At 50.3% G+C, this 15,392-nt stretch overlaps 1 long non-coding RNA gene across 2 annotated transcripts; it reads left to right on the top strand.

Annotated features, from left to right (window-relative positions):
* Positions 1-3,402: 3,402 nt before the first annotated feature.
* LOC109564931 (uncharacterized) lies at positions 3,403-14,984 on the top strand. Of its 2 annotated transcripts, XR_011568803.1 has the most exons (4): positions 3,403-3,499; positions 7,772-7,836; positions 11,346-11,393; positions 14,662-14,984. It is a non-coding gene; the product is annotated as an uncharacterized lncRNA (long non-coding RNA). The 2 variants fall into 2 exon arrangements; XR_011568802.1 differs by lacking the exon at positions 3,403-3,499 and having other exon boundaries at positions 7,638-7,836.
* The last annotated feature ends 408 nt before the right edge of the window (positions 14,985-15,392 follow it).

Consider the following 15,392-nt stretch of genomic DNA (forward strand, 5'->3'; position numbering starts at 1 on the left):
ACGCCCCTAACCTCGTGGCAAAGACCTCTGTATCTAGCAGCCTGAAGGCCCATGTGACCAGGATGGACGAATAGTCAGACAGCCCCACGGCTGCAGGCCATGTGCTTCCCAAGTGCTACTCACACAATGTCAGCCTCAGAGCAGACCCCACATTGTCCTATCTTCTCCAGAGTCTGTGGTGTGCCTGTCTGCTCCCTACTGGAGAGAGGCTCTCTAAGGGCAGGAATGGTGTATTGCTGTTGCTGCTGCTGCTGCTGCTAAGTGACTTCAGTCGTGTCGGACTCTGTGTGACCCCACAGACGGCAGCCCACCAGGCTCCCCCGTCCCTGGGATTCTCCAGGCAAGAACACTGGAGTGGGTTGCCATTTCCTTCTCCAATGCATGAAAGTGAAAAGTGAAAGTGAAGTCGTTCAGTAGTTTCTGAGTCTTAGTGACCTCATGGACTGCAGCCTACCAGGCTCCTCCGTCCATGGGATTTTCCAGGCAAGAGTCCTGGAGTGGGTTGCCATTGCCTTCTCCGGAATGGTGTATCGAGGGCCTCTAAATCCCCAGGGCCTGGCACAGTGTCCCTGAAAACTACAGTGCCTTCCTGAGGGGGCTTGCAGAATGAATACATGAGTGAGTAACCCATGCTGTCCCGCACATGGCTCTGGGTACCTGTGCTTCAACTGGGGCTGCTGTTCCCTCTACCCAGAATACTCGCAGTGCTGAGGGAGGAGGTGGCCGGTAACGTCGCTAACTGTGCATTTCCTTTCCCTGTCTGGTGAAGGTAGGGCGTGACCAGCATAATGGTCCCCGGTGTAGGGGATTGGGGACCACGCCGCTATTAGTCTGTGTCACCACTAGGGGGCAGCAGGGCTTCAAAAAGCCTGGTTAGAGGTGGGGGATGGCTCTTCCCTCGCTTCTGCCGGCAGCTCCTCTCCAGCAAGTCTGAATCAACCCCACCTCCCAGCTCCATCAAACTAGAGAAGCCACACAGGCTGTAGAAGCCCTATTTTATCGGTGATGAGACCAGAGAGGTAGCACCCACTACCTGGGCTGTTCAGCCTGTTTGTGGCTCAGAAGAAACCAGCAGCTAGACATCTGCCTCCTGCCCATTACTCTTCCTGGCTGCTACAACAACACTGTTTCTGTTGACACTTCATGCTGTGCCCTCCCTTTCTTTGCCCAGGAACAGGCCCATTGTCCCAATACCTCAACCACAGGTCTAGGTCATGTTTCTTCTGTGGCTGGTTCACCACCCTCTCAGGCAGCCTGCCAACTGGGCCTGTAGCCATAACTACTCACCTCCAGCACCTTCTTGGATCAAGAAACTGCTGTTACAATTCCTACTGACTAGGGCTTTAGTTTAGGCCTCTCAGCTCAGGCCAGGCCTGGCCCTGGGTAAGGAGGACTCAGAGTGCGTGATGTAAGGGCAGACGGATGAGCTCTTGTCAGGCTCCAGCTGCCAGGGACAGTCGGGGCCCTATGGCTCCAAGAACACACATGCCAGAGAAGTTGTTGTTGTTGCTGTTTAGTTGTCCAGTTGTGTCCGATTCTTTGTGACCCCATGAACTGCAGTACACTAGGCTTCCCTATCCTTTACCATCTCCTGGAATTTGCCCAAACTCATGTCAATTGAGTCGGTGATGCCCTCCAACCATCTCATCCTCTGTCGCCCCCTTTTCCTCCTGCCTTCAATCTTTCCCAGCATCAGGGTCCTTTCCAATGAGTTGGCTCTTCTCATCAGGTGGCCAAAGTATTGGAGCTTCAGCTTCAGCATCAGTCCTTCCAATGAATATTCAGGGTTGATTTCCTTCAGGATTGACTGGTTTGATCTCCTTGCTGTCCAAGGGATCTGGAAAGTATTCTCCAACATCGCAGTTCAAAAGCATCCATTCTTTGGTGATCAGCCTTCTTTATGGTCCAACTCTCATATCCATACATGACTACTGGAAAAATTATAGCTTTGACTAGATGGCCCTTTGTCAGCAAAGTCATGTCTCTGCTTTTAAACATGCTGTCTAGGTTTGTCATAACTTTTCTTCCAAGGAGCAAGTGTCCCTTAATTTCATGGCTGCAGTCACTGTCCGCAGTGATTTTGGAGCCCAAGGAAATAAAGTCTGTCACTATTTGCATTTTTCTCCCATCTATTTGCTATGAAATGATGGGAACAGTAGCAATGATCTTAGGTTTTTGAATGTTGAGTTTGAAGCCAGCTTTTTCACTCTCCTCTTTCACCCTCATCTAAAGGCTCTTTAGTTCCTCTTCACTTTCTACCATAAGGGTGGTGTCATCTGCATATCTGAGGTTATTGATATTTCTCCCAGCAATGTTGGTGCCAGAGCAGGGTGGAGCCGAAATCCTTTGAAGCAGCGGGTGGCAGAAAGATGGTCCAGGGACCCCTCTTCCATTCTGCTCTCCAGGGCACACCCTGGGCTGGGGTATCCTGAGCTTTCCAGCTCCAGACCAGCAGTGGGAGGAGAGCTCTGATATGGACTGAACTCCTGATCTACTTCACTGGCCCCCTTCAGCACAGGGAACAAAAAGTGAAGATCCAGGCTCCACCTCAGAGGTGTTTGAGGATACCAGGCCGCCTTAGCCTGAGGCCAGGGTGACATGGGACCCAGACCAACTGAGGAGTTTTCCAGAAGATAAGCTTCCAGGGGGATGAGCAAGACTCAGCAAGGGGCTGGCAGTGAGAATGTTGCACAAATGCAGCCTGAGAAGTGGTAGTGGCTTCTTACCAGTGAGGGAACATCAGCTTAGGAGGGTGCAGTCCTAAAGGGGAGGTCACTGAAGGGTAGACCAAGGGGGCAGAGGAGTCCAGAGGGGCTCACCGAAGGTTTCACAGTGGGGGCCAAGGAGTGCATGCAGCGGTTTAGGAAGCCAGGGAGGAGGCTGAGTCCAGATCCTGGAGGGAAGGGTCTGCACCAGGCAGGGCAGGGGACTTTACAGGGAAGAGTGAGCAGAAGCACCTCAGAACATCAGTGTGTGCTGGGGTGGGGTGGGGGTGGGGTGCGTGCATTCAGTGAGAGATGGGGCAGGGCAGCCAAGACAGTGTCAAGGACTGGAGCCTGGGGCCCTCATGGCTGTAGGGAGCAGGCGGGCTTGCCTGCACATGCCCGGGTGCTCCTTCCTCCCAGCAGGCAGAGAGGCTGGAAGGCTCTCCCCACCTTGACACCACAGAGGGCTGACTCTCTGGGGGGTGAGATGTGGGTGGGTTCACACCCTCCAGGGATGGAGAAAAGATCTGGCACAGTTCGGAGAGCAGGCCGCCTGTCCCACTGAGAAGATGACAGGGCCTTTGGAATGGTGGGGCGTGGCATGGGTGGCGTCACCCAGCCTGGAGGCTTCAAGGCGGGAGAGGGTGACTGGGTGAGAGAGAACCTGGTCACCACGGGGAAGAAAAAGCAGCCTGGGGGTGGGAGGGCAGTAGGTGACCTGTTGTCCAGGTTTGCCTAGAATGGAACCCAACTCAGCACTGACAGTCCTGTGTCCAGAGCTCCCTTGGTCATAGGTGAGCCTGGCTGTTTGGTCACTTTCTGGGGAAGGAGGCTGCAGCAAGTGGCTGGAGCAAGGAGGGAACCTCTCAGGAGCCTGTGAGTGAAATATTCTGAGTGAAGCTGGAGGCCAAAGGTAGGGATGTGTCCTGAAGAAAGATCCCAGTGTGAGCAAGGGGAAGAACAGTGAGGCCAGGAAGACACCTGGGTCATCAGTGCTGATACTACCAATCATCACAATAACACCTTGCACTTACACCCAGCACTGCCAAAGCCCTCACACACACTGTGTCATTTGATCTCATCAGGCTTTGAAATCTGTGAATTAGTCAGTGCTGGTGTTTTTCACTTTTTGGAGATCAGGGTCAGTGACCTGCCCAGAGGTCTCTGTAGTGAGGTGGAGGTCTCCCACCAAACCTGCCTGGTCCCCACGGCACTCTCTCCAGCCCAAGCCAGAGCCAGCCACCTGTGCCCTCCTGCCATGGGAAACTTGTCCACCCTCCCACCCCAAACCCTGCAAATGTGCCTGGCTCTCCTGTCTCCCTCTCCACCCTATAGGACAGTCCAGGAGCAGGGGCCTTGCTGGCTCTGCTGAAAGTGATTAGGGAGTCACAAAAAGGGCCGATATCCTGCCTTTTGGCCTTCACATGCTCCCTAGGACCGCCACCCTTGGCCTCTCAGCTTCTCTTCTCCCTGAGCCCAGAAATGTTTCTTCTTGTCCCCTGAGTGCCTTTATTCTCCATTTGGTGCCTTTCTGGCAGGGAAGGGCCACCTCTCTCTGCCAGGCAATAAACCCAAGCACTTGGTGAGAACTTAGTATCTGTCAACTAAAAAGATGCACAACGTAAGAGTTGCAAGTTCAGTTTTATTAGGGGCAAAATGAAGGCTGCAGCCTGGGAGACAGCACCTCAGATAGCTCTGAGAAACTGTTCCAAAGAGTAAGTGGGGGAAGGTCAGTAAAATGATTTTGGTGAAGGTGGAAAAGTAAAAGTGTTAGTTACTCAGTCGTGTCCAACTCTTTGCGACCCCATGGACTGTAGGCTACCAGGCTCCTCTGTCCATGGAATTCTCCAAGCAAGACTACTAGGGTGGGTTGCATGTTCTTCTCCAGGGAATCTTCCAGACCCAGGGATCAAACCTGGGTCTTCTACATTGCAGGCCGATTCTTTACCATCTGAGCCACAAATGGCAGAGTTTAGTGCAGTCAAGGCTTACTTTACAAAAGGTTTTCTTAGCCATGAGGAGCTGATGTCACCATGAAGGGATTTAGTGATTTTCTAGATATGAGGAGATGCGAGGGTTGGGATCTTGACATCAGTTCCTGCAAATATCTAACTATGTAAAGACCTGTTCCACCAGTTTCTCTGCAGCACAGAGTGCCTCAGTCTCCACCCTGAATCCCCCTCAGTGGGTATTGAAGGTCAGCAGCTGCACAGGATTCAATCTCCTCCGAAGAACAGATGGCAAATGCCCTTGCTACTGTTGTTCAGTCACTGGCAAATGCTCTTGGCTAGTGCCAATTTGTAGCTGACCTATCTGTAGTGCACAGTGCCAGAGGGTGGGGGGACTCACACGTGGTCTAGGCTCTGCTCACCCACAATATCTTAGGACTGGGAAGGGGGATCCCATGAACAACGTGCATGCTCAGTTGCTCAGTCGTGTCCGACTCTTTGTGACCTTATGGACTGTAGCCCGCCAGGCTCCTCTGCCCATGGGATTCTCCAGGCAAGAATACTGGAGTGTTGCCACGCCCTCCTCCAGGAGATCTTCCCAACCCAGTGATCGAACCCATGTCTCTTACATCTGCATTGACAGAAAAGTTCTTTACCCCTAGCACCACCTGGGAAGCCCCACATCATGCTCTGCTATAAATTGACTACAGTGTGCCCACCACTGCTATGGGAACTCTCCTCGCTTCCCAAAGGCCTGTGTGCCACCTGTCTGAGGACCCACTCAGATGGTTCTCACTTCTCTGTCCACCCCGTCAAGATGGGTCTCCCTCCTCAGCCCAAGACCTTGGTACTGCCTACTACCTACCTGCCTGTCATGACCCAGACCCTGAACCCAGACCCTGACTCCAGAGACACAGAAAACTGGGGTACGGAACTTCTAGCCCAGAGCTGCTACTGCCCTCCTCAGCCCTGCAGCCCCTCTCCCCTTGGGGGTCCATGAAGTCATAGGCCTCTTTTTTCAGCTTCCAGCTAAAGGCTGGGGCTGGAGGTGACAGTTCATGTCATCAGGGTCCCGGAAGGGGAAAAGGACGGTTCCTGAAAGAGGGGGCTGGGAGGGCTGGGGAGGATGGGGTGTGGTGGCCACAGGTGGTGCCATTCAGGCAGCCCAGGCTGCAGGGTGGAGCATTTCAGTCCCCTGCCTTTGTGAGCCTCTGCCCGCCCTCCATGCCCTGGATCCCTGAAGGCTCACAGCAAATGTGTGCATGATGGATTAATAACTCCCCACCCAGCCATAAACCAAAGCCCTTTGTCCACAGTGTTACCAAAGCAGGCTGGAATTTTTCAGAAGAGCATTCCTGAAAAGAGAGACAACATAATGTGGGAAAGGGGTCCAGGCTCTAGACTCAGATGGTCCCCAACCGGGACCAACTACACACGGGCTAGGTGACCTCAGGCAAGTGTCTTAACTTCTCTGAATCCTGGCTTTTTCTAATCTAGAAAAGAAGATAATAACACATATCCCCAAGACCTGATGTGAGATAATTGGTATTTTAAAAGAAGCTGACACACAAAATACTTTCCATGCCTGCCCACCATGGAAATAAAGGAGAATCACTATTTTCCGCCTCTCTATTTTTCAAATTGTTTTCTGATGTGGTTATGTTGCTTCTGTTTTTATGGCTCTGATGGAAGCCAAAATGATATACCAGAAATGGCACAAATTGTACAGTTTAATAAGTTTACGCCATGAAAACATCACCACAATCAAGATAATGAACACATCCATGAAACCCAAAACTTTCCTTGTGTCCCTTCCTAATGGCTCCCTCCAGCCCCTCCCCTTCCCACCTCATTTTCCCTGAGCAACCACTGATCTGCCGTCATTATCAATTAGTTCACGTTTTCTGGAATTTTACACCATTCTAGAATTTTATAGACAATTATATAGTGTGGATTCTTTATGTCTTACCTTCTTCACCAGCAGTGATTTTGCGGTTCCGCCCTGTTCTCTTGTGTAGTTCATTCCTTTTTACTCTGGTGTTCCACGGCGTTCATGTATCATTATCCATTTATTCATTCATGTACTGATGGATGTTTGAGAAGTCCTGCCATTTTAATTATTCCAAACAAAGTTACTATGAACATTCAAGTATAAACTTTACTGAGGCCCAGTTTTTCCCTTCTTACTTTTTTTAAATTTTTTTTTGGCTGCATCAGGTCTCAGCTGCAGTACTCTGGATACTTGGGTCATATGGAATCTTTCACTATGACATGTGAGATCTTAGTGTCCTGACCAGGGATCAAACCCGTGTCCCCTGCATTGAAAGGTGGATACTTAACCCCTGGACCACCAGGGGAGTCCTAGGTTACTTTTTTAAAATGAATTTAATGCAGTTCAGGTCAGGCTTTTTCCAGGCCAACCTGGAGACCGCAGCTGCTTTAACCTCTCTGCTTCCTCCTGTGTGTTCTAGATTTCACATGATCATTGTTCTCCTGGATTGAAACAGGGCCCGACCGAGCCCCTTGGCCTGAGGGTGGGAGTGTCAGTGGGCCTGTTTCATCCAGCACAGTGAGCCCAAGTGTAGGCAGCCTGAACTCAGGTCAGCTGAGGAGCTGCCTTTCTGGGAGAGATCCTCCTGCTCCTTTCTCTAGGAAGAAAAAAAAAAAAAAACCTTAAATTTGTAGAAGAGAGAGAAAAATAAGCACAGAAATCGAGACCAGTTATAACCCAACAGTAACTACGTGAAACAGATTCAAGTGATGGGTGTGTATTGATAAACATAAAGATTGCTTCCAGGACTATAGAGTGGATACTTTTCCCTCATGTGTTAAGCTTTTAAATTATCAGCTGTATTGATTTAGTGGCTTCCCAGGTGAAAGTGGTAAAGAATCCACCTGCCAATGCAGGAAATTCAGGAGACGAAGGTTCCATCCCTGAGTCAGGAAGATCCCCAGGAGGAGAAAATAGCAACCCATTCCAGTATCCTTGCCTGGGAAATCCCGTGGACAGAGGAACCTGGCAGGCTACACAATCCAAGGGTCGCAAAGAGTCGGACGTGACTAAGCAACGGAGCAAACAGCACACAACTACACTTGAACCTTGCCTTCATTCACCAGATTGTTACTGGACACCTGCTGAGGGCCAGGAGATCTGCTAAAGGCCAGTCCCTGGGAATACAAAGGTGAGCAGACAGTCCTGTGGAGCAGGAGACAGGAGAAGAAAGAACCCAGGGAGAGAGGGGAGCTTGTAACAGGGCACCTGATCTGTCTGAAAGGGCCTAAGGGAGGTCAAGGGGTGTGGCTCACAGCAGAGGCCAGTGGCTCAGGGGGCCCAGGCCCCAGGGGCTTACAGAGCACAGACAGCTGGCCCGCTGCAGTCTGGACTGCAAAACCCCTTCCTGCTTGTCGATATTCCATCTCCAAAGTCCTGCCTTTGTTTTGGTTTTCTTTTTTTTATATCCTGGCAAGTGATTAATCTCATCCCTAGTCCTGCTTGAAAACACTTTTTTAAGTTGAAATGTAGTTGACTGACAATTATTTTCATAGATTATATTCCATTAGAGGTTATTACAAGATGATGAGTATAGTTGCTTATCTTTGTTGCTTATCTATTTTATATATGGTACTTTGTATCTGTTACTCCCATACCCCTGATGTGTCCCTCCCCTCTTTGACAACAAGCTTTGTTTTGTTTTTTTCCTGACTCATTCAGTTTCCACTCCCAGGCAGCTCCCTGACCTGGGGTGCACATGGGAGAGGTCAGGCCTGGGGTTTGCTGTGCAGAGCAAAGGTTCCACAGGCCCCTCCACGAGGCGCATCGTTTCCTCCTCCACCCATGGGAACAGGCGATAATCTCACTATTCTGTATGACTCAGTGGGTTAACTAAAGAGTGTGAAGCACCTTGTGGCCTGACATTCAGTAGAAGCTTCGTAAGTGTTCAGAGATGGCCCCTGGGTGCTAAACAGCCTTGCCATGGTGTGGGCCCCCGGCCTTGGTTCTGTGGCATCTTGTTACCAGACTGATGGGGTACTGGGTTCTTCCCTGCTCCCTCCCACCCAGCCTCCTTACACACACACACACACACACCCTGCACGCATGCATGCACGCACACACACACACACACACACCCCACCCTGCTTCCAACCACTCTTTGCCCTGTTTAAGTTTAGCCCAGCCCTGTTCATTCCTCCACACCCTCTGCCCGGATCCTCCCTGTGGACCTGACCATGCTAGCCCCTCCCCATCCTTTACAAATACTCCTGAGGACAGCCAGCACCTTAGATCGCCTATTGCCCCCTGTTCTGCACTCCCAGGTAAGGGTCCAGCTCTGTGGGCTGTGGGAGGCGACAGGAGGGGCTCTGTGAGCTCGTGTTGTGGCCTTTGTGATCATGGTCCCCCTGGGTACGTGTGTATGTGTACTGAACTGGTATCTATGTCACTGTGTCGTATGTGGGTGTCGTGTGTGGGTGTCGGTCTGTTTCTCTCATAAATGCAATGTAGGCCTGTGTGCTGTGTCTAGGTGTCTGCCCCCTGCCCGGCCCTGCCCTGACTCCTGGGTCTACTCTCTACTTGAGTTAGAAGTGAATTTACAGCCTCTAATGTGCCAGGCACAGGGGTTTAGCTGAGGTCGAAGGGATTGTATTAGTTCCCTTCCAGAGCCACCAACTCCTCTCCCTCAAGCACCTTAGTCTGAACTGGGGAGGGACAGTCTAAGGCCTGTCTTTTTTTTTTAATTGAGGTATAATTATCGATATCAATGTCTATATCAGGTGTCCAACAGCTTGTACCATTTGACTGCCTTCACCCACTCCACCCAAGCTCCACTCACCACCTCTGGCAACCACCAATCTGTTCTCTGATTCTATGAGCTCAAAGTTTTGTTTGTGGATTTTTTTAGATCCCACATGTTAGTGAGATTATATAGTACTTGTCTTTCTCTGACTTAACTTCATTCAGCATAATGCCCTCAAGATCCATCTATGCTGTCACAAATGGCAAGATTTCATTCTTTCTTATGGCTAAATAATATTCATTGTGTATAATTTACATTTTATTTATCCATTCCTCTGTTGATGGACACTTAGACTGTTTTCATGTCTTGGCTGTTGTAAATAATGCTGCAATGAATATGTGAAGGTGCATAGATTTTTTCAAGTTAGGGTTTTTGTTTTCTTTGGATGAATACCCAACAGTGGAATTACTGGATCATATGGCAGTTCTATTTTTAATTTTTTGAGGAACCTCATAGTGTTTTCAGTAGTGGCTGTACCAATTTACATCCCCTTTTCTCCACATCCTTGCCAACATCTTTCTTATTTTTTGGATAACAGCCATTCTAACGAGTGTGAGGTGATATCTCATTGTGGTTTTGGCTTCCATTTCTCTGATGATTACTGATGTTGAGCACCTTTTCATGTACCTGCTGGCCATCTGTTTGTCTTCTCTGGGAAAAAAAATGTCAAGTTCTCTGCCCATTTCTTAATGGGATGGGGTTTTTTCCAAAGCCAGTCTTTTCTCTTTCTTCCAAGTCAGATCCTGGCTGGCCCTAACATTTTCTTTACCACTCCCTCCTCCAGAACTAGTCCCACGAATCTCTTCCAGACTCATCACTCATTAAGGGGAAGGAGGAGGGGGCAAGAAGGATCATAGCATAGCTCAGAGGCTGACCTCAGCTCAACATTTGTGGCCCAAGTAAAAGCCAACAAAATAGGTGACTCAAAAGGTGCCAGGGTCCTGTGTTGCAAGAGGCTTGGGCTGTTGTAGTACAGACGTGTGTGCGTGTATGTGGTATGTAAACATTTGTGCTTCTATGTTCAACAACCAGAGTAGCCTGGCATTTGGTCTGTATGTTACATATTATATTCTGAGTTGTGGGTCAGAAAAAAAAATGAATATACCGCATTCGCACTGGGTCCATTCTGGAATTGCCCATTATGACTTATGGACCAGCCCCATGCAAGACAATGCCAGCCTTGGCACCAGAGCACCTCAGAAGCCCAGAAGCTCCATCCTGTGGTAGCACACTTGTTGGCAGATGACAAATTGACTCAAACCACCAAGCCAGCTTCCACTCCTAGTGGGAAGAGGCAGGAACAAGCAGCTTGGATCAGGGAAGGTTTCCATTCATTTGTGGCTTGGAGGCACAGGTCTTAGGATCCCCTGCATCGCCCAGAAGCACCCACCCACTAACCCAGTCCTCCCAGCTTTGGGTGCACCGATCTCCAAGCTTCCCCCACTCCGACCCCACCACACATGCTGCCTTTATGCCAGACATCACACAGGGACAAAAGTCTCTAGGGACTGACTGAGTACTATGGCCTGACGCATGGCAGGCACGCTACACAAATAACTAACATGATTGAAACTGGCCCAAGTAGAAATGAGTTCATACATGATTGTGAGTCTGGGGGTGGATCTCGAGAGGTCACATGTAAGGGTATATGGTTCAGGGATACATAATGTTCTCATGTCTCTGTCTACATACCGGATGGATAAACCCACTGCATTCACTCAACACCCATGCCTGGCACCTACTCAGTGCCCAGCTCCATACGGAGTCCCAAGCTAAGCTAGAGGGAGCAGTTTATCCCTTTCATCTCTTAAGGGGCTATGTGTGTACATCCCTGGGAGGAAGAAGGAGAGATTGAGGTTTAGATTACAGTAAACTAAACTTTACCCTTTGACTCATAGGTGTTCCTTTTGTCATTCCCTGTGCCTGCTCCAAAAAGATGGAGCCACGTAAGTACTATGGTGGGAGGCCGTAGCGTGGAAGAAGGAATAAGAAGGAAGGGAGGGTCATGAAGTCAGGGGCAATCAGTCAGTCACATCTACTGCAAGCCGTGTGTGTGTGTGGTGGTAGGGTTCCAAAATGAAAACAAGCCCTATGTTTTTAATACACTCTACAGTTTAAGACACATGCCTACACATCCTTCATGTCACTAGGTCTTCAACTTCAGGAATGAAACAAACAGGGGCTCCCTCCATTGTACATGTGAGCTCCAGGGAAGTTATCGGTCTTTCTCAGGGTGAGGCCCTGGAGGTGTGGCAGGATCTGGGGCTCAGAACTCACCTCTCAGCAGCTATGACATTGGCTCCCCTCAAAAGGAACAAAAGACCATGATGGCCCTCAATATAAATCTCATCAAGTAGGTGATTCCCACCAACAGAGCACTACAAAATACTCAGGACCAGTCAGATAGGTTATGGCAAGAATGAGCCCACTGGACCCGAAGCTGGGCAGGCAAGGCAGGCAGGATGGTCCAACCCAAGCGAACTTCCTCCAGGAATGTAACACAGAGTGAAGCAAGAAAGATTTCCAAGTGGCAGGAGACAAGAGCAAAGTCTGAGAGCTGGAACCAGAAGGTTATAATCAGGAGCAAAGAAACAGCTGAGGATCTGAGCAGAGATCAGCCTGAGAAAAGTGGAATCTGGGGGGAGGGAGCAGAGGAGGAGGCTATGTGGGGCCCACCTGAAGATGTAAATAAAAGAACCAGGGCTCCTCCTTTAGCGTCATGGAGTTTGACATAGGTTGGGAGGGTACACTTTGTACAGTTTCTGTGTTGCAGAAATTAACACAACATTGTAAAACAATTATACTCCAATAATAAAATTAAATTATTTTTTTTAAAAAAAGGTTGAGGGACTTCCCTGATGGGCCAGGTGGCTAAGACTGTGCTCCCAGTGCAGGAAGTCAAGGTTTGATCCCTGTTCAGAGAACTAGATCCCACATGCCACAACTCAGAGTCCACACACTGCAACTATGACCTAATGCAGACAGATAAAAAAAAATTTAAAAAACAAAGGTCAAGGAGGCAGACAACTGACAGAGTGAGGACTAGAACCCACACTTTCTAACCAGCCCCACCCCACCCAGGAGAACTCAGCCAACTCTTAAGCAAACAGGGACACACCACTGAGCTTTGCATTTACACACACACACACACACACACATGTATGTATGTATTGAGTGAATGAATGAACGAAGGAATGATGGTCAAGCAACTGGTCAAGTCTGAGGAGCCTTGTTGGCGGAGGGCGGTGGAAGGTGGGCACACAATCAGCACCAGGAAGAAGACAGGATTCTCACTGCAGAACCAAATAACCAAAGCTCTTTGTTTTTTTTCTCCTTCCTCTCCCACAGGCCCACAGGTAGGAAAGTTTCCCAGCCATCTCCCTTTTCCCTCCCTGCTGTCAGTCCCCTTCCTAGACAGTCTGGCGGCCATGGCCACGGACATCCCCCAAATGTAGAGTAGGGAGGCCTCAGCCCCATGGGTTGGGGTGGGGTGGGGAGGGGAAGAGCATCACAATACAAGTCCAACCCCTGCTGGCGGCAGCCTTCTCCACTCCTCCCCAGTTTTCCCATCTGTCCCTCTTCTTTTCTCACATCCCCTCCCTGCCTCAGCAGCTCATTCTCTCTCCTGCTGCTTCCCCTCCTGTTCCATGCTTCTCTGCTTTCCTGGCTACCCACAGCCCTCTCAGATGGCTGGCTTGCTCCCAAATCCCAACCACACTGCAGGGCCCCCATGACCTGCCTCTGCCTGCCCTCCTCCCTGCTTCCCCTCCCCCAGCCCCCCACCACTAGCAGACCCAACTCCTAGGCCTGGAATGCCCCCACCACAAAAGAGTCATAGAAGAGGCAAGCAGGGTGGGAAGTGGCAATTTCCAGGCGTCACTGAGCCTGGATGGGGCAGCAGCTGCCTTGATATTGTCACAGAAAAGACTCCTAACCCTGGAGCCTGCCTCTTTCCCAGAGGTTATAGGCCATTATCAGGCCCTAGGAAGCAGAAGCAGACTGGGGAGTTATCCAACCCCTAGGGACTTCCCAGGTGGCGCTAGTGGTAAAGAATCTGCCTGCCCATGCAGGAGACTTAAGAGACATGGTTTGATCCCCGGGTCAGGAAGATCCCCTGGAGGAGGGCATGGCAACCCACTCCAGTATTCTTGGCAAAAGAAGAGTCAGGTCGCAGAGTCAGATACACCTGAAGCGACTTATGCACACACACAGAGTAGGGCCATAACCCTCCACTGCCTGCTCCCTTGGGGGGGCCCCAGGCCCCCAGTGCCCAGCACCAGAAGAAAAATTGTCTCCTCTCTCCCCTGGGCCTGTGCCAAGAGGCAAAGAAACTCCTCTGGCCTTGGGGCCTCAAGAGTGGTTCCAGCCAAGACAGAAGGTTAAACCACCCATTCCAGGACTCTTCTGTCTCAAGCAATAAAACCTTGATTTTACTCTCTGTTCTTCCTGATTTCATGAGTCTGGCACCTGCTCAGGGACAGGTATGGGCTCACATGTACTTCCGTTGACATGTACACACATCGCCAGGCACATGCACCCATAGGCATGTACCTGTGTACACAGAAGGCCTTTATAGGCTCATGTATATAGACATAACTATTTTTATGTAGAGGCAGTACAGATCTTTACCTGCACACATGTACTACCTACATAGAGAACAAGCACATCCTTACCTTTGTCTCCTCCCACCCTTCAGCTGACTCCTCCTTCCCCTTGGCTCCTGCATGTCTCCTCACTGTACCTCCTGTCTCTTCCATGCCCCTGGTTCTCACTGAGTTCCTCTGTAGCCTCCCCCAGCCCTACCTTCATTTCTAAGTAGTCAACATGGCAAAACCTCTAATCACTCTTCATGGGTTCTTGAGTGAAGGAAGGGAGAAGATGAGATACTTCAGCTTCTTAGTCACAGTTAAATAAACTGAGGTCCAGAGGATGGGAGTCATAGCTCAAGGAATAGAAACCAGTTGATCTGGTTTCCTCCCATTGTGTCTGCTCTGTGCTCTGGTTTCATCAAGGCAAAAGGCCTAAAACTAGGAGCAGTCACTTGCTATTTCTGCCTCCCAGACCTCTACCATGAGCCCCTACTAGTACCCAGGAATCCTGAGTCCTCTAGAGGAGGAGCAGCAGAGAGACAAGGGGAAGGGAGAGGAGGAGTTGATCTCAGGTAAGACTGGCACTGACCTCTGACTCTAATATTGTTCATCTGATTTTCCACAGGGGCACAGCCATGGCCATGGGCACCCCCCTGGCCCTGGGCACAGCCACGGAGGCAGCACCCCCCTGGCCCTGGGCACCACCCTGGCCCTGGGCACCCCCCTGGCCCTGGGCACCCTCACCCTCCATGTCCCCACCCTGGATCAGGGCACTGTCCTGGAGGGGGCCACCCACCTGGGCCCCCTGGGCATCCCCCCGGCCCACATCACTGAGGAAGCAGAAGAAACAAGACCCAAGAATGGGGAGCATGATCTAGCATGGGGCCTGAACCAGAATCTTCTGTTCCTAATAAACAGCCTCCTAGAGGCCATATTCTATTCTTAAAAGAGCCAATCTTCCTTCACATCCAACCTGACACTCAGGGAGCCCAGTGGTCTCTGAATTTCCTAGTTATGAAAATTGGTACCCAGTCAGGCATACTCAGTAGTTTGGTTCAGTGGTGTCCACAGCACATGGTTGAATAAGGTCACCCCTCCTTTGTTTTCACTTCTGCCCCATCCCCCATTAAAGGGTCTCAAGGATGGTCTCATCACCTCTACCACATCACATACACTCAGACACAGTGGGCTGTGCATGCCTCCTTCTAGAAGGATCCACAGACACCTTCAGTGGATCCTGAACTAACTATGCCCTGAAAATATATAGAACTTTCCAGACTCCTTAACTTTGCACAGTTTCTCCATCACTACCACCTCCACCTCAGCCCCGGTCAGGAATGCCTTCCTTCCAAGCCA

Source organism: Bos indicus, chromosome 10 (assembly GCF_029378745.1).
Source record: "Bos indicus isolate NIAB-ARS_2022 breed Sahiwal x Tharparkar chromosome 10, NIAB-ARS_B.indTharparkar_mat_pri_1.0, whole genome shotgun sequence".
Classification (NCBI taxonomy): domain Eukaryota; kingdom Metazoa; phylum Chordata; class Mammalia; order Artiodactyla; family Bovidae; genus Bos; species Bos indicus.